This window comes from Brassica napus, chromosome A5 (assembly GCF_020379485.1).
Source record: "Brassica napus cultivar Da-Ae chromosome A5, Da-Ae, whole genome shotgun sequence".
In the NCBI taxonomy this organism is placed as follows: Eukaryota; Viridiplantae; Streptophyta; class Magnoliopsida; order Brassicales; family Brassicaceae; genus Brassica; species Brassica napus.
This window is the reverse complement of record NC_063438.1, coordinates 19,571,759-19,592,552: the sequence shown is the minus strand read 5'-3', so window position 1 is coordinate 19,592,552 and position 20,794 is coordinate 19,571,759. Positions and strand designations below refer to the sequence as shown.

Sequence of the window (20,794 nt, the reverse complement as noted above, 5' to 3'; positions counted from 1 at the left end):
CTTCTTCTAGTGCACCATCGGTTCTTCACGTGCCTCCCCAGATGCCTCCTCCTCCTGTGCCTCCTACGATGCCGGCACCTCCGATGCCCGCGGCCGAGATTCATCCCGATTTGATGGTGCCTCCGAGTGCTCCTTACTCGCAGTACACCGTAGAGGACATTCTCCGTCTGCCAGGCAGAGAAGGTTTACCAGTCATCGACCCCGACCGACCGGACGGAACTTTATGGTATGTTTCATTATTTTTTTATTCTTTTTAAATTCTTTTATAACTTTAAAAAATAATTTATATTTTAAATTTGTATTTTTCAGGTGGGGGATTGACGGATGTCTTGCATCGGACGTAACCGACACGATAAAAGGTTACTTCTCCATGGCACATCCGAACTGGAAAATGACGCCCCACTACGTCAGAAAGACGTGGTTCAAAATTTACGCTGTAAGTTCTATTAATTAAATATATATCTTTAAATTTTTTAATTATTTATATATATATTTTTTTCTGAAAAACTAATTATAAATTATTTTTTCCAACAGCAAAAATATAATTGGGCCTTGGGGATCACTGAGAGGGTGAGGAAGAAGTTTGAAGCGAAGGCGAAAGTTCGCTTGTTGGACACGGTCTCCAACTGGAAGGGTGACTGGATCGTGAAGGGGTATGAGCGTGGCAAACCCGCTGAGCTCACCACGGATGTCTGGGATGGCCTCATCCGATATTGGCGTCTTCCTGATTCCATTAGAATCGCCCAGTCTTGCTCTAACTCCCGTAACACAGTCGATGAGCACGGGAACGGGCCGATGCTTCACACTACGGGCCAAAAACCCCACGCTGGTGTCCGTTTGGAAATGGTAATTAAAAATTTAATTATATTAAATTTTTAGTATATTTTTATATATATTCTAATTAACAACTTTCTTAAATGTTTTTTTAGGCCAAAGAGACGGGAGAATTCCCGTCTCTTATGCAACTTTACGAGAGGACCCACAAGAACAAGGCGGGCCGATTTATAGATGGCAAGTCCGAGCAAATCTACAACGATTTGGCTGCTCGGGTTGAAGAACGCCAGACCCAGCTGACCCAACAGTCCACCGATGGATTACCCGTCACCTTATCCACACCTGAAGTGGATAAGCTTTACGAGGAGGTAAATTTTCTAAAATTTTAATTTTTTTAAATATTCATTTAATTTAACTTTAAATTTTTACTAACAAAATTTATTTTTTGTTTTTAAGGTTGTCCCTAAAAAAAAGGGACGGACGTTGGGGATTGGTTCCGTCAACGATGTTCCGAGAGCGACATCGTCTTATGTTCAGCGACGGGATGATGAAGTCTCTCAGCTGCGTAGGGAGTCCGAAGAGCTGCGTAGAGAGTCTACTCAGCTGCGTAGAGATTCTACTCAGCTGCGATCTCGTATGGGTGGACTCGAGGGCTTCTTGGACGTTGTAGCGGCCACAAATCCGGAATGGGCGACTTTGTTGAGGACCATGCGACAACAAAATCCTATCCCAGGCCAGTCACCGACCGACGACTCACATGCCGAGGCGGATGTTCAGGCGAGGAGTGATGAATTCTACGAGGCGATTAATTAACGACCACCCAAGTTCTTTTTAATTTCGGTTCTTGTATTATGAATTCAAAACTTATTTATATATAAAATATTTTGGTTTTGATTTTTTTAGAATTTTAATTTTATTAATAATTTAAATAATTTAAATTATATTTATAATTATAATTTTTTATATTTCTATAAAATAATGAAACGAAGTAAATTCGTAGCTAATTTTGCGGCTTCTTTACGTGGAAGCTTAACGTGGTTTTTACGAGGAAACGTTTGGAAATCTATCAAGGTTTTTACGTTTTCTTTACGTGGAAAGCTTTCAAGGTATTTACGTTAATTTTACGAGTATTTATTTACGTGGGTTTTACGAGGAAAGATTTTTGTGGTAATTACGAGGAATGTTAGCGACGTCCTTACGAGGAATCTTTACGTGGTCTTTACGAGGAAAATTAGCGACGTCCTTACGAGGAATCTTTACGTGGTCTTTACGACGAAATATCCTCTTTCGCTTTTACGACGAAATTATTTCCTCGCTAACTTACGACGAATTAGCGAGGATATATGCGTTACGACAAACGTAATACGACGAAACGGGTTTCCTCGCTAATTCGTCGTAACACTGCTTTTACGACGAATTAGCGAGGAAAACTGCCCTCGTAAAACTTGTGTTTTCTTGTAGTGTATTTTGTTTCTTTTTTTTTAAATATCGAATTTGAAATAATAAATTTTTATTGGTTGATGAACCTAGAACAAAAATAACTCGTGCGCATATATACCGTAGAAAATGATATTTATGACCAAAACGGTGGTCCATACCGGAAACACATGTCCATAAAGATATAAATCGTAAATATATTAAGTTATTAGCTAAAATGATCACTGCACAAGTAACGGCTCAACAACCAGAATAGAAACGTTTCCTTAGAAAAGTAGTGTGGTCGAGTCTTGCTTTCTGAATATTTACATATATTATTATATATACTAAAACTACTGGAGCACACCTTCATTTTAAGGGAAGTGGTCATATTTTCTTTACATGCAATGTACAGATTGGTTGAGTCAATATAGCACATGCATGGTGTGCAATAAAATTAACTTAATAATCTTGTGTACAGCCTTTCATCTTCCTTGTTATATAAACCCTAATTCACAGACCAAGATCAATTGCCAAGATTCAAAAATATATGAAGAATTATATCAAAACCGAAGCAAAGAACAAGATATGAAAGTACCACAAAAGCCAAAGATAATGTTCATCCCTTACCCGGCGCAAGGCCATGTCACTCCGATGCTCCACCTCGCGTCGGCCTTCCTCAGCCGTGGATTCTCCCCTGTCGTTATGACTCCCGAGTCTATCCACCGTAGGATCTCGACGACTAACGACGATCATGGGATCACGTTCTTGGCCTTATCAGACGGTCAAGAACGTCCGGACGCACTTCCCTCGGGACTTCTTCTCCATAGAGAGGTCGATGGAGAACATCATGCCGTCTCAGCTCGAACGATTCCTACTAGACGAAGACGCGGGCGTGGCTTGTGTTGTGGTTGATTTGTTGGCTTCATGGGCTATAAGAGTGGCTGATCGGTGTGGTGTTCCTGTTGCCGGATTCTGGCCGGTGATGCTCGCTGCTTACCGTATGATCGAATCCATACCAGAGCTAGTAAGGACAGGCATAGTTTCCCGAAAAGGTAATCTGATTTATCTTTAATACAACGGTTAATTCTCATATATCGTAATTGAGAAATATGCCAAATATAATAGAGTTAATCACTTATATATAATATATGCATTCTAGTTTATTTTTGGTTGACAAAATAATTTCATAGTTATACTAGGGCCGGCCCGCCCTACGGGCGGGATGTCTATATTTGTGTTATGGATATTTGTAATTTGTTTTGTTGTTATTAGGTTTTAAGTATATGGTTAATTATGAATATGATAGTAGTGTTTTTGTTCATTTTTTACCAACATCTCAAAAACTATCAAGCATAGCTACACATCTTATACATCTTGCAACATCTTATTCAAGTGCAAGAACTATGTGGAGGCCGTGTGATTTATGAGAACATGTTTTGACATCATGGAAAAGTCAGTTGCTTCAAAAGATCAGTCCATAACCTTCCCAATGCAGTGACTCCTTCTCAACCGGACTGTTAAGAGGAATTAGCAATAAAGGCTCTAAAAATCCGTTAGAAGTCATTTGGTAGATAGAGCTATCTTCTCTCCATACCATCATCATCATCAATTACTATGTTTCTTTTGTCATCGGAAAAAGATTAAATAAAGTCTTTTGTTGGGTTATATAACCAAAAGCAGTTGTAGAGCAGTTGATATTAATGGATATATCTCTTTGATTTGTATTAAATCTGTTTATATTGATGGTTAGATCCCTTTGTGAAGGTGAAGCTGAATGTTCGGTTTCTAAGCCAAAGGATAACTTGTAAAGTAGTTCAGTTTTCATGGTGATTTGAATAGAAGGAACGTATTTTTTGTGTTATATTTTGATGTATTAGTGTACTTAGATAGCTGAGGTAAATATTGTCACCTTCTTGAAATGTTTGGACGTTTTGGTATACTGTTTTTTTTTAATTGAAATGGGTTTGTTATCTATGATAGAGTTACCATGTTTATATTTTTATGAGAGTAATATTTTTGTTGTCTTTATGAAAATAACTGTATATTTTAACGATATTAGTTTCTTATAAAAGATATATCAAAATAGATATTTTTTAATGGCATTGTAACGACCATATTTTAATAAACTAATATAAGTTACCAACACCCAAATGTTCAGTTTACTTAATACTATCAGTTTCTTGAACCATATGTGTCTGTGAACAAAATTTGTCTTTTTAAATATATTAATATTTAATAGGCGAGGTATACTTGTGAATGTAAAAAGAAAGATAGCTGGCAATCGGTTGAAAGAAATTGCATGACCCCAAAGTCATCAGTATAAAGTTCCACTCAGAGTAATTCAGAATACCGATATAGCCATTGATTCTCTCTTGAGCACTTATTTTTTTCTGTTCAATTATTGTCTTGAGGACTGAGGAGTCTGATGACAAAAATAAAACCTAACGGACTTGCTTGTAATTATAATTGACACGACTCATAATCTTACTGATTCAGAAATAATTTTGCTTTGGTTCCAGCTAATAAACAAATAAAAATATAATGAAAAATGTATGCTTTTATAAATTCCTCAAACCAAACCTCCATGAAGAAAATAAGATACTTTTTTACCTGTAGTGCAACAATAATAACCTTCTTCTCTTGTGCTTCTGTAAAACCAATCCTCTTGGCGTGTCAGTTTACAGCAGAGAGGGGAGATCTCGAGTCCGACACAGCTGCTTCATAAAGAGAGGAAGCACGTATAAGGTGTTGTTGCTGCTGCTTTGCATCACCATTTGCCTGTTTAAACAGTTTCCCATCTTGAAACGCTCTCAGTAACTCCTCAGATGCTGGAGCTCGAAATTCCTCAATGGACTCAATACTCAGTATCTCGATTGCTCTTTTCCTCAGCCGTTGAACACGAAGGTTCATCTACCTGTTGGCACAGAAAAAACAACAATTATACTGTCACCAGACTGGTTAAAACCACCTACAATGTCTCTGATATGTTGCGGTTTGGTTTGTAAGGATTGAAATCTTAAAACTTACTATATATTCATCAAGAAGACATTTCCCTGTGTTGTCTGTGATCTCTACGATCTTGTGATTGTGATCACTCTTGAGCTCAATCAAGTCTTCGTAGCACGGATGATCATGGAGTTGATCTTAGCGCATGCATCATTATTGAGTTTCAACGGATCTGACAGAAAAAGGGGTAATCTTTCAGCAAAAAAAAAGAGAAGAATATTTTATCCATCTCTGTAAGTTCAAAGGAATTAGTAAAACTCACTGTCAATGGAAGTAAGAAGGCTGGCGTTAGCAGATTAAAAACATCAAGAGATGATGATAGAACTGAGAGCGTAGGTTCTCATTGGCGTCCATTCCTACTCTTTTGAGAGATATTGAAGTGATAAGTGACTTGAAACAGATCAGAAATGGTGAAAAAAAGATAAAAGAACTGGTTTCCATTCATACCTAACGATTGAGTCAACAGAAGCTACATTGTTCCGTTCTAGACTGACCAGTGATTCTTGAGCTTTCCTCCATTGATGGGCACTCTCTGCCTTCTCCAAGCTACAATGATCCATTGATCATGCATGACAAAAGCTCAGTTCTTGGACAATATAAAAGTTTATGAGCTTTTGAAATTTATTTATATACCAATTCAAGAGGACTTCTTGCATCGTCTTCTTCCCACTCTCAACCGCTGAAGTGTCCTGGTGATAGTTCGATTCTGTTTTCACCATGTGAAGTTCTCTCGGCTTTAATGGAAGAAGTTGAATCTTGCATCGTTGACATCTCATGCTGTGTAGGGTGGTTGTTCTGGTGGATGCGCTCTCGCGTATATCTTGTACAGCCATTTGGACCTGAAAGAAAATATAAAAAAGTTTCCTAAAAGCTGGTATCACGGGTGTCTAGAGTCTTGAAGAAATCCACTGTTACTTTCGAAACTGACCTTGCTGAATCCACGGCTTGTGAATGTGCCTGCACAATATCAAATGTTTCAACCACAATATCTGATACACCTTCCCAAAGTCGAACTCTCATACAGCTTCATTCTTCTCCTTAGTGGTCTCTCTGAGTTGCTTTTCAAGCTCTCTAGCTTCCTCAGGGATCTAAACAAACTAAAATTCCATTCTAAAGTAACTCAAATAGAAAGAAAAATACATTTTCTGATTAGAACATAGGAAAACATAAAACATCTAGTCTCCCCTGTTGTATGGTTCTTATCAAAGAGTTGCATTAGTAAGAACATAGAAAACATAGAATGATTAGATAAATGTGGAAAAAAAACAATAAAAGAAAGGAAGAAACTCACGTAATAGTTTCTGTGTGGCGTCTTACATGTCAGAACTCTATGTTCTTCATCTTTCGTGACAGCAAAATTTTACGAACTACCACTCTTATGATAATATTCGATGCTTCTCTTTTAAGCTGCACAATAAAACCATATACAACCATATCAATACCATGATAGATTCCAAAGATTGTCAATCCGTATAAGCAGAACATTCATATTCGAATCTGTGATTATTTATCTGCTGCGTTTTAATTATTACAGAAACCTAAGTTAATCTGCCAGCCTTGACCACGAAACACATATTAGTTAAATCTTTGGATTAGCAAAGTTTTAGCTAAAACAAAAGAATCACCTGAGCGTCAAGAAGAAGCGTTTCGACCTCCATAAGCTCGCCGCTTCTATTCACATTCTTGGCCTCCCAAAATCTGAGCAGACGGCGGTGGTGCTACAGCGACGGGTTGAAGTCAAATCCATTCTAAAGGATATGAACAGATTAACGCCACATAGATCAGCCGTAAAAACTCGTCTCCCATCACCTCCAACAAACTCCATGGTCGGTTTACCGTGTCGGCACATTGAAGAAGAGGAGAAGAGACGAACTTGCGTCATTAGAATTAGGGTTAGGGACAAACTCTGTTTATTTGGGCCGCATTGGGCAACGATTAAAATCCAGAATATCTCTGAATAAATGATACGATGCGTTTCACTCTGATGGGACACGTGTCAAACATAGGGGCAAGAGACGTGGATGGCCTAAGGAGAGAGTAAACCTTACTTTATATATAAAGATACAATCACGCGAGTCCTATCCAATTTCAACCCTGACACAACCGGAGAAGGGCTTGTATCCCAGTGGTTTTTCTTCTCACCAAAGATCGCAGGTTCGATTTCCTGTCGTCGCGGTGGTACTATAACTTTCCAAAAAAATCTTAAGGGATTTTTCTGGATTTGAGAGCATCGCTTGCGGTGGGGTCTAGTCACTATAAAAAGTATACCCAAAACACAGTTTAACCGGGGCGTCTAACTCTGGTGGTAAAGAGCTCACAGATGTGAGTACCGCCACCTGGATTCAATTCCCAGCTACTGTGAATTTCATATTTGGGCTGCAGCAACACAGATTAGTTCTTTAGGTCTAGGAAACATTTAGAAAAACTGTGTATAATTAAAAAAAAAAAAAACCTGACACAACCGCGGGATTTGTACAAACCATGGTATGCTCCGATCTACTATAGTTTGTATATTTCCACATCCGTCAAAAATGAAAATAATAAAGGGATAATAAATACGGAATATGGCATCAATAGTTTGATACATTTGAAAACCAACCGTTTTTTTGATACATACGTTAACAAAATATTTGTAACTGATAATTGCCTGCTTATATGATTACCTAAAACGCAATCATTGGAAGCGATAAAGAAAATAAAACCAAAAACAAATAAAGTGAAAGTCTTAACTACAACATGGTTTTATTATTGAATGATGAATCACAAATGATATTCACATGACATCTAGCGCTTAAGACGCAGCGTTATCGAATATAATCTGAGCATCTGCATATATTATAAGGATTAAGGAGTCATGATATGCCTAACATATAGGTACTTTCCAGTGAAGAATATACACAAACAATAACTTGAACATTAATGTGTTAAGTAATAGCGCATGTTGTACATATTGATATAGATTGGTATTATCTCTAACTATGTATTTACGATAGAGATTATCTAGTTGTAGTTATCTTGTATAGATTGCCTAGTATATTATTAACAAATTTATGTATAAATATGTGAAATACATAGGGCTGTTCAATATGGTAAAACCGAACCGTACCGAACCGAACCGAACCGAAATAGACAATATGGTTTGGTTTTGGTATATACCATATAAACCGAATGGATATAATTTTATAAAAACCGTAGGATTTGGATATGGTTTGGTATATAACCGATTAAACCGAATAAACTGAATAAAACCGATTAAAAGTAGAAACATATAATTATGTATCTATTTTATAACAATACATGAAAATCTATTTGTTACATAATTTAAATTTGTGTTAATAACTATTACCATAATCTTATAGTAATAAAAAACCTTAATTTGTAAAACACTTGAACTATAACTAAATAACAATACATCGCAATTCAGACATTTTATTTTCTAAGTTTTTTTTTTATCTTTTTGATTTATTTTAGTCTTCACTAAATTAATATGAAGATTATAAATTTGATGGACAATAATTAATGGAAAGTTTTCAATTGAAAAAGCATGATTTTAATGAACACTAAATATGGAAGAGTGAAAAAAAATTTCTTTCATGTTTCTGTTTTGTTTCATATTTTTATTTTCAAAATTTCAAGTTTTGATTTTAGTTATAGATTTGATTATTTTATTTGACGGTAGAATCATTTATACTTATTTGTTCATTTATTTGAACATGTAATATTTTTTTAATAAATGACTATCTTGACAATATGACTAAAAATTCATATAATATGATCTCAAACAAAATAATTATGTTTTTTTGGTATAAAACCGAATAAACCGAAAACCGACGGTATATAAACCGAACCGAACCGAAGTAAATATGGATCTAGAATGGTAGTTATATTTTACTAACCGAAATACCGAAAACCGAAAAAAACCGAACCGAAACCGAACCGATATCCGGATTGAACACCCCTCATCAATAAATATAATCAATTTAAAACCTTGACAATACGTAGGTACGTCCGAATGAAGAATGTAGGTACTACCTCATGTACTACAACTTATACATAAACAATAATTTACCCAAAATATCAACAACAGAAAAAACAGTAATAATATATCCAAAGAAAAAACTAATAATAATATACCCAAAGAGAGCAGATGAGAATTAGTATGTCCGTGTACAAATCAACTACGTAAAGCATTTTTCTTATAAGTAATGTATTGCTGATGTAATGAGATAAGATATCTAATGGTTTGCTTTGAATATTCCTACCAAGTGGACCAAACATTTGACGTTTATCTCGTGGAATTGTCATGTTGATTGAACCTAATTCTCATATATACATATGATCAGTATGGTAGTTTTTTCGGATAAAGCATTTTCGTGAATTTCTAAAATATATTTCCAAGTTAAATTTGAGTTTGAGATGGTAGAACAGACAGGGTCTAGAAGCATACAGAGATTATACAGTTACAGATAACAATAATTAATAATTAATTGGGGACGGTGATAACTCGATTTTTTGCGTACGTGTTAATATCTACGTGGTTTCACGAAGCTCACGTTGATCTATTTTCATCCACGTTAGAGAATAGCAAATAAATAATAACGTAGGAACACATATGTATACAAAACGGGTTATGCCCAATTGATTATTGGGTTTTTTTTTTTTGCAAAATTGATTCAAAACTAAACATAAAACTAATTCAGGTTTTTTTAGATTTTTTTTTACCTTATTCACTCCCACAAATTCATATTATTCACGAAAATGTCATTAGTATTTTTTTCTTTGGAATATGGCATTTTACTTTCTCAACCCTATCATCGACATAATATGTAGGGGTGGGCGTTCGGGTACCCGTTCGGGTTCGGGTCGGGTATTTCGGATTTTCGGGTATTTCGGTATAGAGGTGTAGAACCCGTTCGGGTATTTCTGTACTTCGGGTCGGGTTCGGGTATTTTAAGTTCGGTTTCGGTTATGTCGGATCGGGTTCGGATATTTAGATTTTGAAGAAAAAAAATGAAAATTTTCATTTCTCAAATTTCTTGTATTTAAATATATAACTTTTCACTTAACTATTTTTTATTTTTAATAGATTGCATGGTTAATATATTTGGACATAACATTTTCAAACTAAAAAGACATTAATTTGGTTATTGTTTTTAAATTTTGAATGTAACTTTTTGTTAATTGCTGAAATAAGAAGTTTGACATGCATTTTAAGCGAATAGCAAATCATCTTCTACGTAATTGTATGTATATCATATGAATTTAAAGTATGTGTAGTATCAATATAAATATTTTATATAAAATGAAAGATGTAAACTATAAATATAAGGTTAATTATCATATGTTCGGTTATTTTCGGATATCCATTCGGGTTCGGATATTACCCGTTCGGGTTCGGATATCCAGTCTCTCCTAATTTAATACCCGTTCGGATATTTTGCTACTTCGGCTCGGATTTCAGTTCGGGTTTTTCGGATCGGGTTCGGGTGCCACTTCGGATTTCGGGTAAAATGCCCACCTCTAATAATATGTATACAAAACGGGTTACGTCCAATTGATTATCAGTGATTGAACACGTTAGACACGAAATACAATTTGTTTAATCTGCTTACTAAATGATTGCATAGTAAGTTACAGTTGTAAAATTTTTGTGTAGGCTGTCCTCGTCAACCAGAAAAACCATTACTCCTACCGGAGCAACCGCTCCTATACGCCGGAGATCTATTGTGGCTTATCGGTACTCCAACGGCTCAAAAAAGACGATTCAAGTTCTGGCAGAGAACTCTAGAACGAGTAAAAAGTCTCAGGTGGATCTTGGTAAACTCCTTCAAAGACGAATATGAACGTGAATTCATTAACAAAGACAATAACAATCAAAACCCTAAAATTCTTTACGTTGGTCCATCACATAACCAAGCAGCAACAAGTGATAAAACTTTGACCAAGAACCCTAGTTTCTGGGAAGAAGACAGATCTTGTCTTGGTTGGCTACAAGAACAGAAACCAAACTCAGTTATTTACATCTCATTTGGAAGCTGGGTTTCTCCAATAGGAGAATCAAAGATTAGAAAGTTGGCATTAGCGTTGGAAGCGTCAGGAAGACCTTTCATTTGGGCATTAAACCGGGTTTGGCAGGAGGGACTGCCACCAGGGTTCGTCCATAGAGTCAAGAACCAAGGAAGGATCGTGCCATCCCCGCAGATTGAAGTTCTTAAAAACGACTCAGTTGGTTGTTACCTGACTCATTGTGGCTGGAACTCAACCATGGAGGTACCTTAAACCTAATTATATATTACCTAATTATATATATACAATATTTTTAAAACGTATGTAGTATACATCCATATACAATGTGTACAGTTTTGAGTCATGAGTTGTTTGTGCAATAGGCGGTGGCAAGTTGTCGGAGGCTAGTGTGTTATCCCGTAGCCGGTGACCAGTTTGTGAACTCTAGATACATTGTGGATGTGTGGAAGATCGGGGTGAGAATAAGCGGTTTTGGAGAGAAAGAGGTTGAGGATGGGATGAGGAAAGTAATGGAGGATGAAGAGATGGGTGAGAGATTGAAGAAGTTGAGAGATAAAGCAATGGGGAATGAAGCTCGTTTGTGTTTGGATAATAGTTTTACCATTTTCAAGGATGATATTTGTGGATACAATATTTGATTATGGTTTTGATTGAATCATTGCATTTTTTTCACTTAATTTTAAAATAAGCAAGTCAAAAATCTTATAACATAAAGAAGAAGGCAACTCTCTTCTTAAGCTGCCAACGCAACAAATAGAGAGAGGAGAGCACGACACGTGTCATCTATTTCAAAAGCTTTGTATAATTTATTTTATGTTCTTAGAGCAACTCCAATGGTGTTACCCACCATTGGAATCCTTAGCTATATTATAAAGTTTTTTTTTTCAATAGTTAAGGACTCTTATCATAATTATAGGTCAAATGGTGTTATCCAACATGGAGTCCTTAGTGTTTTTTTTTTAATCTTAGAAATTTAAAATTTTAAAATTTGAAATTAAAAATTTTCATTTATTAGAAAAGAAAATGTAAACATACAATAATTAAACATATTTTTAAAGAAAATGTAAAATCAAATAAGTGTTTTATATTTCTTTTTAAACTATAAGCTAAAATTAGTGTTTTTTTTAAACTATAACTGTAAATTATGTTTTAATTTTTATCTATAAGTAAAAGTTTTGTATATGTTCTTGCTTCTCTTCTTAGCTTGATTTTGTTATGTTCTTACTTGTACAAGTTATCTTCTTACTTGTATAACATAAAAGACAAGAGAATGAAGAGAAACAAGATTGTAGTTAGCTAAACAGATTTAAACTTACAAGAGTAGAGGAAAAAGATTTAAACTTATAAGTAAGTTGATACTCGAGAAACACAAGAACTTGAGTCTAAACTGAACTGATCATACAAGTACATTGTAGCAAGGAAACAAGAGGATAGAAACTCTAAACAAGTCCGAGATACATAGCTAAAGAGACACAAGCTAAAGAGACGCAAGACTACTTGACCATTCTCCTAATTCACCCGTGAGCCAGAAGCAATGTCACCTACAGAACAAAACAAAACAAGCAAGTTAAACCAGAAGCAAAGAAAGAGCAAGCAAGTTAAAGACGTCTCAAGCAAGTCAATGGAGAAGACTCACCACGCTTTCTGCTCAAGTGTTTGCTCAGTAGTTCAGAACACTCTTTACTTTCCGGACATACACACAACAATGGAGTAGTTTTCCCATCTCCAACCAGATTGAACGCAAATAAGTCTCCTATGTTGCATCTGTTATCACGACAGAACTTTCCCCAGCCTCTTGTGATGTAATACATGCCGCTTGATTCGCTAAATCGCAAACTCACAGTCCATGAATTTCCCTCTTTGTTCACTAGTATCATCTCTTGGCATTGTTTCTTTAAAGCAGTAGAACTCGTAGCTCACTTAGGAAGATACTGTAAACACAGAATATGGTTTATACGTATAAAAATTGACTAACAAAATATGGTTTACGTATGAAAATTGACTCACAAGTTTTTCTGCTTTTAGATTTGAAGCAGTGACCTCAGCCAAAAACAGTAGTCGAATGAGAAATAAGACATTGCCCATGTTCCTCCTGAAATAAAAGAAACAATTTTCCACGTCAAAACATCTAACAACAGCTAGGACCAAAACGATGAACTTTGATTGAAACTTACTAATCTCATTGTCATCAGCATCACCCGCGTCGGCTTCTTCCTTGATGATGTGCGGATGTGTATACTGAATCTCACAACAGCTAGGACCAAAAGGAGTGACATGAAACACCATGTCTCCTTCGTGTTTGAAGATGACTGATGTTAGGAGTTTTCAAGGCTCCTAAGACAAATGTTGTAGTATAAAAGATTGTCGAACCAGTTCTGAGGGATATCAAAGCACTGAGAATGCAAGTACTCACTTAATCTAAGTGCAACCAATGATTTAGAAGGGTTTTAAACTATGACTAAAACTAGAAAGCAATAACAGAATGATACTTTCTTGACTAAAGGAAAAGAGAACTCATGGGTATAGGGATTAGACCTTGGGTGATCAAGTATCGAACTAAGGATGGCAAATGATCAATCAAACTATCAACCTTAAGCCTAGACACAATTCTAAGCAAGCTCTATGTCTAGATGAATGCTCATTTGCTAACATATCTCAAACATCAAATGTCTTTGGTTGAATAATATGAAAGCAATCATTACTAACAAGTCTATTAGCTATCTTAGTACCTTTAACAACAAATGTCTTTGGCAAAGTATACTAAAAGCCTAGGAGAGTTGTCTCGGGCATTTCATCGAACACCTTTCGGGTGAGAAATGCCTAAGGATCAACAACTGAGTGGCCAACTCAGAAGATGCATTATGATTACTCTACTAGCAAGGAAATATGAATGATCTACACTAAAACATCCTAGCTCTAACCTAATCACCCTTAATCTCCCTAACCCATGAATTCAAAAGGTGATTACTCACTAATCTCCATGATTCCTCTTAAACCCATATTGGATTTCAGATTAATCATGTAGAGAAATAGATAAGAAATCAACAAGAACACAAGAACATAACAATCAAAACCCAAGAGATGAACTTCTCAAGAGAGTTCTTGTGTCTTTCTCAATAGATCAAAGATAAAAGATAATCTGCCACTGGTGGCTACAAAAGATGTTTAAAACATAGGTTTTTCCAAGTGCAAAACGTCCAAAATAAATTGCAAAAAGGTCCTTAAGAAATCATGATTTTCGGCAGCAAAATAACGCGGAGCGACTTGCAGGTGTCGCTCCGGGAAGTCGCTCCAGGGCCGATTTTTGGTGTGTCCGGGCGAGAGGTCGCGAGCGACTTTGGTGTGTCGCTCCAACGGGTCGCTCTGGATCGGGAGCGACCTTGGTAGGTCGCTCTGAGAGGTCGCTCCAGGCTTCGCTTCGTGTCGTCTCGCCATAGAGACGCGAGCGACCTCGGGGTGTCGCTTTGGGAGGTCGCTCCGAGAAGGGTGTGAGATGCGAGCGACCTCGGTGCGTCGCTCTGGGCAAGTCGCTCTGGGCTTCCTACGGGATGAATATGGCGAGCGACTTCACGGGGTCGCTCTAGCTAGGTCGCTCTGAGAGGTGCTTTGGAGCGACCTCATGACGTCGCTGCGGAACCTCGCTCCCATGCTCTGCTCGTCCAATGATCACCTGTTTCACGTCCTTTAAGCTCCAAATGCATCCAAATGTCCCCAAGAACTCCATGTGGCACTCCAACACCTAATGAGGACAATGAATGCAAAATGCAACCTAGACATGGCTAAATCCTAATCTATATGATGAAAATGCTAATGGATGAATGGATAAAACAATGCAAATATGCAAGATATCAACTCCCCCAAACTTGTTCTTTTACTTGTCCACAAGTGAACTTTCTAGAACTCATAGGGAGAGAGGTTGAAGGTGGGAGCACATAGCCAAAAGAAACACAACTAGCACACTCTCTTATTACACTCTAGCTTCTCTAGGCCTATCTTAACTCTTTTTGTTCTTACACTCATCATCAAGCATCCACACATTCAAATCAACCAACTCTCACATTCATTAAGCACAAAACATCAGGTGAATTCTTGCAAATGGTCAGTTGGTCCAAGTCATTTGGTTGGGTAAGGGAAGGCTTTTATTCAAGTGATTCAAGAGGTTCAAAACATATGATCTTTAAGGTGGTTTACTCTCAAAACAAGTAGCCTTGACATTGCACATAATATATCTAAGAAAGGGACCAACTCATGCATACAATGCTCAATCTCCATTGTTCTACCCTTTTCCCAAACATACAAATCACACAATCATTTCCCAATGTCAAACCCTACTCACATCTCTCACCAAAAGATCCTAAGAACTTTAACTCCTTCTCTTTGAAATCTACAAGGGATTTTTCACAACCTCAAAACATTTCTTAGCTCCTAACAACTTTGCTAGCCCCCCTTTTTCTTTTCTTTTTCTTTTTTTTTTTTTGATTTCTTTTTTTTTTTTTATATTTTTTTTTTTTTTTTTTAGGTTGGGGGCCAAGACTTTTCAAAACTAGAGCTAGAGGTTCTCTACTTATCCCAGAAAATCGATTCACTTAAGCACAAAGAGTCTATCCTTTTTATTTTTCATTTCTCCCAAATCATGATCACAACACTCACCCTCCCACCTATAGCTAGACAAAAGAGTGTCCAATCTAGCAAAAATGAAGATCAAGCATTGTCGTTCCCGATACTCTCAACATTATGCGCATGTAAGACTTTCCGAAGAAGGCCTCACTCATCAAACAATGAAAGCTTAAAAGGAAGGAAAGGTTTTGGGAGTGGTCTACCACTAGAGTTTGTCAAAAAGATTGGCATAAAAGATGTGACAACTCCAGTGTGTATAGCCATGACTCAGTACACAAGGGACCCTAAGCAAGAAGCATTAAGTTCATTCATTTCTAATAAGGTTGTAGTTGGCTTCAAAGACTGAGTTTCAGCAATCAACAAGTTTCAGGAAGAGTTTTCAAGGCTCGAAACATACAAGTCTTTTTGAGAGGTGCAAAAGCTAGTCAAGTGCAACGTAGTGTTCTTTACAAGGCATTCAAATCATTGCTCCCAATGCAAGTGAATGCAACCTATATGCTCTAGACTCTCCTAAAAATGCAAATGATGCAAACTAAATGATTGATTTTTTTTTTTATCTATGCAAATAGGTATGCCATGCATGACTCAATGAAACAACATCAAAGCAAACATGATCAAATACTTGGTACCTCCCCCAAACTTGAGTGACACAGTCTCTGTGTCGTCAAGTAGAGAGAGAGATACCGAAAAGAAGACTAATATGCAAAAATGAAATGGTATATACAAGGGAGTGTGGTGGGTTACCTTCTATAGGGAATGAGTAGAGGGAGATGCTCCCTCCTCGTCGTCCTCAGGTGGTAACTCTTCAAGGTGCTCATCAGCAGGGGTGTCCATCTCTTCAATGTAGAAGGCTTGCCCGAACACAGTTGGTTTCCTCATTTTCCTCTTGATGTCAAAGTGGAGGATGTTCTCTTTACCCAAATGGAGATCAATCGTGCCTTCCTTCACATTAACAATAGCTCCTGCTGTAGCTAAGAATGGCCTTCCTAGAATCAATGGATCTTGAGCCTCCTCACCCATCTCAAGCACCACAAAATCTGTAGGTATCTCATACCTTCCAATCTTCACAGGGAGGTCCTCTAAGATGCCCACAGGGTACTTCACTGAACGATCAGCTAACACCAGAGAGAGTCTACACTTCTTGTACTGAGTGAATCCAAGCTTCTTTGCAACAGACAAAGGCATCAAGCTGACACTAGCTCCCAAATCGCAGAGACTTTTCTCAAATACCATAGGTCCAAGAGCACAAGGTAGTGTGAAGCTTCCTGGATCCTCTAATTTCTCTGGAACATCAAGCCTCTGGATGATGGCATTGCACTCATGGGTAAGATTCATCATGCTTTCCATCTCCTTCTTCTTTGCAGCTACAACATCTTTCAGGAAATTGTTGTATTGAGGAATCAACATGAAAGCATCGATGATGGGCATTGCAACCTGAGCTTCACTCATTTGCTTCTCAAACAGAGCTTTGTATTTCTCTAGCAGCTGCTTCTTGAATCTACCAGGGAATGGAAGTTTGGGTTCATAGGGAGGAGGAACAAAAGAACTTTCACTTGCTGGAGTAACAACTTCACCATCCTTTACTGTCTTCTTCTCCTCTCCAACCTTTCCTTTACCTTTGGCTTCCACTATCTTCTCCAAGATCTCGTCATTGATCTTCTCATCAACAATCACCACTTCATCATCTATGTTGATGGCAACCCCCTCACCTAATTTCTCAGCATCCTTGGTGAGGGTTCTAGGAGGTAACTGCTTACCACTCCTAAGGGTGATAGCTTTGGCCTCCTTGGGATTTTGGTCAGACTTTCCAGGTAGAGATCCTTGCTGGCGATTCTGGTGAGTGTTCATGGAAGCAAATTGATTCTCTAAATTCCTGACTGTAGAAGCAAGGTGTGAGAATTTGTTGTTGAGCTCATTGTAGCTCCCATCAATCTTGGAATGAAGGTTCTTCAACTCATAACCAACTTGCTTCTCACTTCTAGTCTGAGACTCCAAGATTTGCTTCAGTAAGGTATCAGTGCTGCTCTCTTGAGGAGCAGAGGAACCAGACGAGGGGTTTTGCTGAGGCTGATAGCTGCCTTGCTGGTTGTTTCTTGGCGGATAGCCACTCTGTGGTTGTTGGAATAGGACTTCTGTTGGTAGTTGTTGTACTGAAAGTTGGGTTCTTTTTGTACCAGCTACCATTGTTGTTGATGAAACACAGCTCTTCCTGACCTTCCAAACCCTCAACTTCATGGACAATAGCTGGTGTCTCTTGGCTTGGGTTACCAACAAAGTGCAGCTGCTCTTGGGTAGCTTTATCAGCAAGGAGGATGTCTATCTTATCCTGTAGAGCTTTCAACTCCTTCCTCGTTTGCTTATCCTCAGTTCTACTGCTTCTGTCGTGGTCTCCACTGTAGACTGCATCACTCTTTACCATGTTGTCAACCAGCTCTTCTGCATCCTCCTCAGTTCTCCCCAAGAAGAACCCATTGCTAGCTGTATCCAGTCTGGCTCTGTACTTAGGAAGAGCACCACGGTAGAATGTGCTCAGCAAGCTCTCCTTAGAAAAGCCATGGTGTGGGCATTGAGCTTGGTAGCCCTTGAATCTCTCCCAGGCTTCACTGAAGCCTTCCAAGTTCTTCTGTTGAAAGCTGGAAATCTCGTTTCTCAGCTTAGCAGTTCTTGAAGTAGAGAAGAACTTCTCCAAGAATGCTTTCTTGCAGTCATCCCAAGTAGTGATGGAGTCGCTGGGTAGAGACTTCTCCCACTGACGTGCCTTATCCCCCAAAGAGAAAGGGAATAGCTTGAGCTTTAAGGCATCTTCGGACACACCATTGGTTTTTGACAACCCACAGTAGCTGTCGAACCTGTCCAAGTGATCAAATGGATCCTCTAGAGCCAAGCCATGATACTTGTTGTTCTCGATCACGTTGAGGAGTCCTGATTTGATCTCAAAGTTGTTGGCTGCCACAGCGGGTGCTCGGATTCCCAATCTATGACCATGAATGTTGGGGCGGTCGTAAGTGCCAATGGGTCGAGCTGCTCGCTGTTGGTTTTGAGGTATGTCTCCCATATCAGTACTCAATCTCTGCAAGTGAGCCTGTTGCTCTTCTTCTCTTCTATTTCTAGCACACTCTCTCTCTAAAGCTCTGATGTCTGCAGCTATTGGAACTAGGTTTGATGGACCCCTGCTCCTCAAGTTCATACACCTGTAGATTAAAGGGAGGTGAAGAAAGAGAATCAGTAACAAAAGAAAATAAAAATGACTTAGTCTCAAGCAAGTGACTAAATCTCAATGTTCAAATCTACTCAGAATTTGGCAACGGCGCCAATTTGATGTTAGGAGTTTTCAAGGCTCCTAAGACAAATGTTGTAGTATAAAAGATTGTCGAACCAGTTCTGAGGGATATCAAAGCACTGAGAATGCAAGTACTCACTTAATCTAAGTGCAACCAATGATTTAGATGGGTTTTAAACTATGACTAAAACTAGAAAGCAATAACAGAATGATACTTTCTTGACTAAAGGAAAAGAGAACTCATGGGTATAGGGATTAGACCTTGGGTGATCAAGTATCGAACTAAGGATGGCAAATGATCAATCAAACTATCAACCTTAAGCCTAGACACAATTCTAAGCAAGCTCTATGTCTAGATGAATGCTCATTTGCTAACATATCTCAAACATCAAATGTCTTTGGTTGAATAATATGAAAGCAATCATTACTAACAAGTCTATTAGCTATCTTAGCACCTTTAACAACAAATGTCTTTGGCAAAGTATACTAAAAGCCTAGGAGAGTTGTCTCGGGCATTTCATCGAACACCTTTCGGGTGAGAAATGCCTAAGGATCAACAACTGAGTGGCCAACTCAGAAGATGCATTATGATTACTCTACTAGCAAGGAAATATGAATGATCTACACTAAAACATCCTAGCTCTAACCTAATCACCCTTAATCTCCCTAACCCATGAATTCAAAAGGTGATTACTCACTAATCTCCATGATTCCTCTTAAACCCATATTGGATTTCAGATTAATCATGTAGAGAAATAGATAAGAAATCAACAAGAACACAAGAACATAACAATCAAAATCCAAGAGATGAACTTCTCAAGAGAGTTCTTGTGTCTTTCTCAATAGATCAAAGATAAAAGATAATCTGCCACTGGTGGCTACAAAAGATGTTTAAAACATAGGTTTTTCCAAGTGCAAAACGTCCAAAATAAATTGCAAAAAGGTCCTTAAGAAATCATGATTTTCGGCAGCAAAATAACGCGGAGCGACTTGCAGGTGTCGCTCCGGGAAGTCGCTCCAGGGCCGATTTTTGGTGTGTCCGGGCGAGAGGTCGCGAGCGACTTTGGTGTGTCGCTCCAACGGGTCGCTCTGGATCGGGAGCGACCTTGGTAGGTCGCTCTGAGAGGTCGCTCCAGGCTTCGCTTCGTGTCGTCTCGCCATAGAGACGCGAGCGACCTCGGGGTGTCGCTTTGGGAGGTCGCTCCGAGAAGGGTGTGAGATGCGAGCGACCTCGGTGCGTCGCTCTGGGCAAGTCGCTCTGGGCTTCCTACGGGATGAATATGGCGAGCGACTTCACGGGGTCGCTCTAGCTAGGTCGCTCTGAGAGGTGCTTTGGAGCGACCTCATGACGTCGCTGCGGAACCTCGCTCCCATGCTCTGCTCGTCCAATGATCACCTGTTTCACGTCCTTTAAGCTCCAAATGCATCCAAATGTCCCCAAGAACTCCATGTGGCACTCCAACACCTAATGAGGACAATGAATGCAAAATGCAACCTAGACATGGCTAAATCCTAATCTATATGATGAAAATGCTAATGGATGAATGGATAAAACAATGCAAATATGCAAGATATCAATGACAAAGTCACCGATTTGAAGGTCATGTGCTGTGGTGAAATCTTTCCAACCTCCGGTGAGTGTCCTGCCTTCTTGTATCACTTCCCAAGTTT

At 38.3% G+C, this 20,794-nt stretch overlaps 2 long non-coding RNA genes, 1 other non-coding gene and 1 pseudogene across 4 annotated transcripts; 2 read left to right on the top strand and 2 right to left on the bottom strand.

Moving 5' to 3' along the window:
* The first annotated feature begins 2,538 nt into the window (after positions 1-2,538).
* Positions 2,539-12,137, top strand: LOC106394347 (annotated as a pseudogene).
* LOC125575485 lies at positions 4,629-5,318 on the bottom strand. Its single transcript, XR_002663250.2, has 2 exons — positions 5,221-5,318; positions 4,629-5,107 (listed from the first exon to the last, which is right to left on the bottom strand). It is a non-coding gene; the product is annotated as an uncharacterized LOC125575485 (long non-coding RNA).
* LOC106394348 lies at positions 5,318-7,471 on the bottom strand. 2 transcript variants are annotated; one of them, XR_001278829.3, is made up of 7 exons: positions 6,825-7,471; positions 6,491-6,606; positions 6,128-6,296; positions 5,833-6,038; positions 5,647-5,745; positions 5,462-5,560; positions 5,318-5,371 (listed from the first exon to the last, which is right to left on the bottom strand). It is a non-coding gene; the product is annotated as an uncharacterized LOC106394348 (long non-coding RNA). The 2 variants fall into 2 exon arrangements; XR_001278828.3 differs by having other exon boundaries at positions 5,462-5,555; positions 6,825-7,465.
* Positions 12,138-18,392: 6,255 nt separating the features above from the next.
* Positions 18,393-18,499, top strand: LOC125609777. Its single transcript, XR_007339922.1, has one exon. It is a non-coding gene; the product is annotated as a small nucleolar RNA R71 (small nucleolar RNA).
* The last annotated feature ends 2,295 nt before the right edge of the window (positions 18,500-20,794 follow it).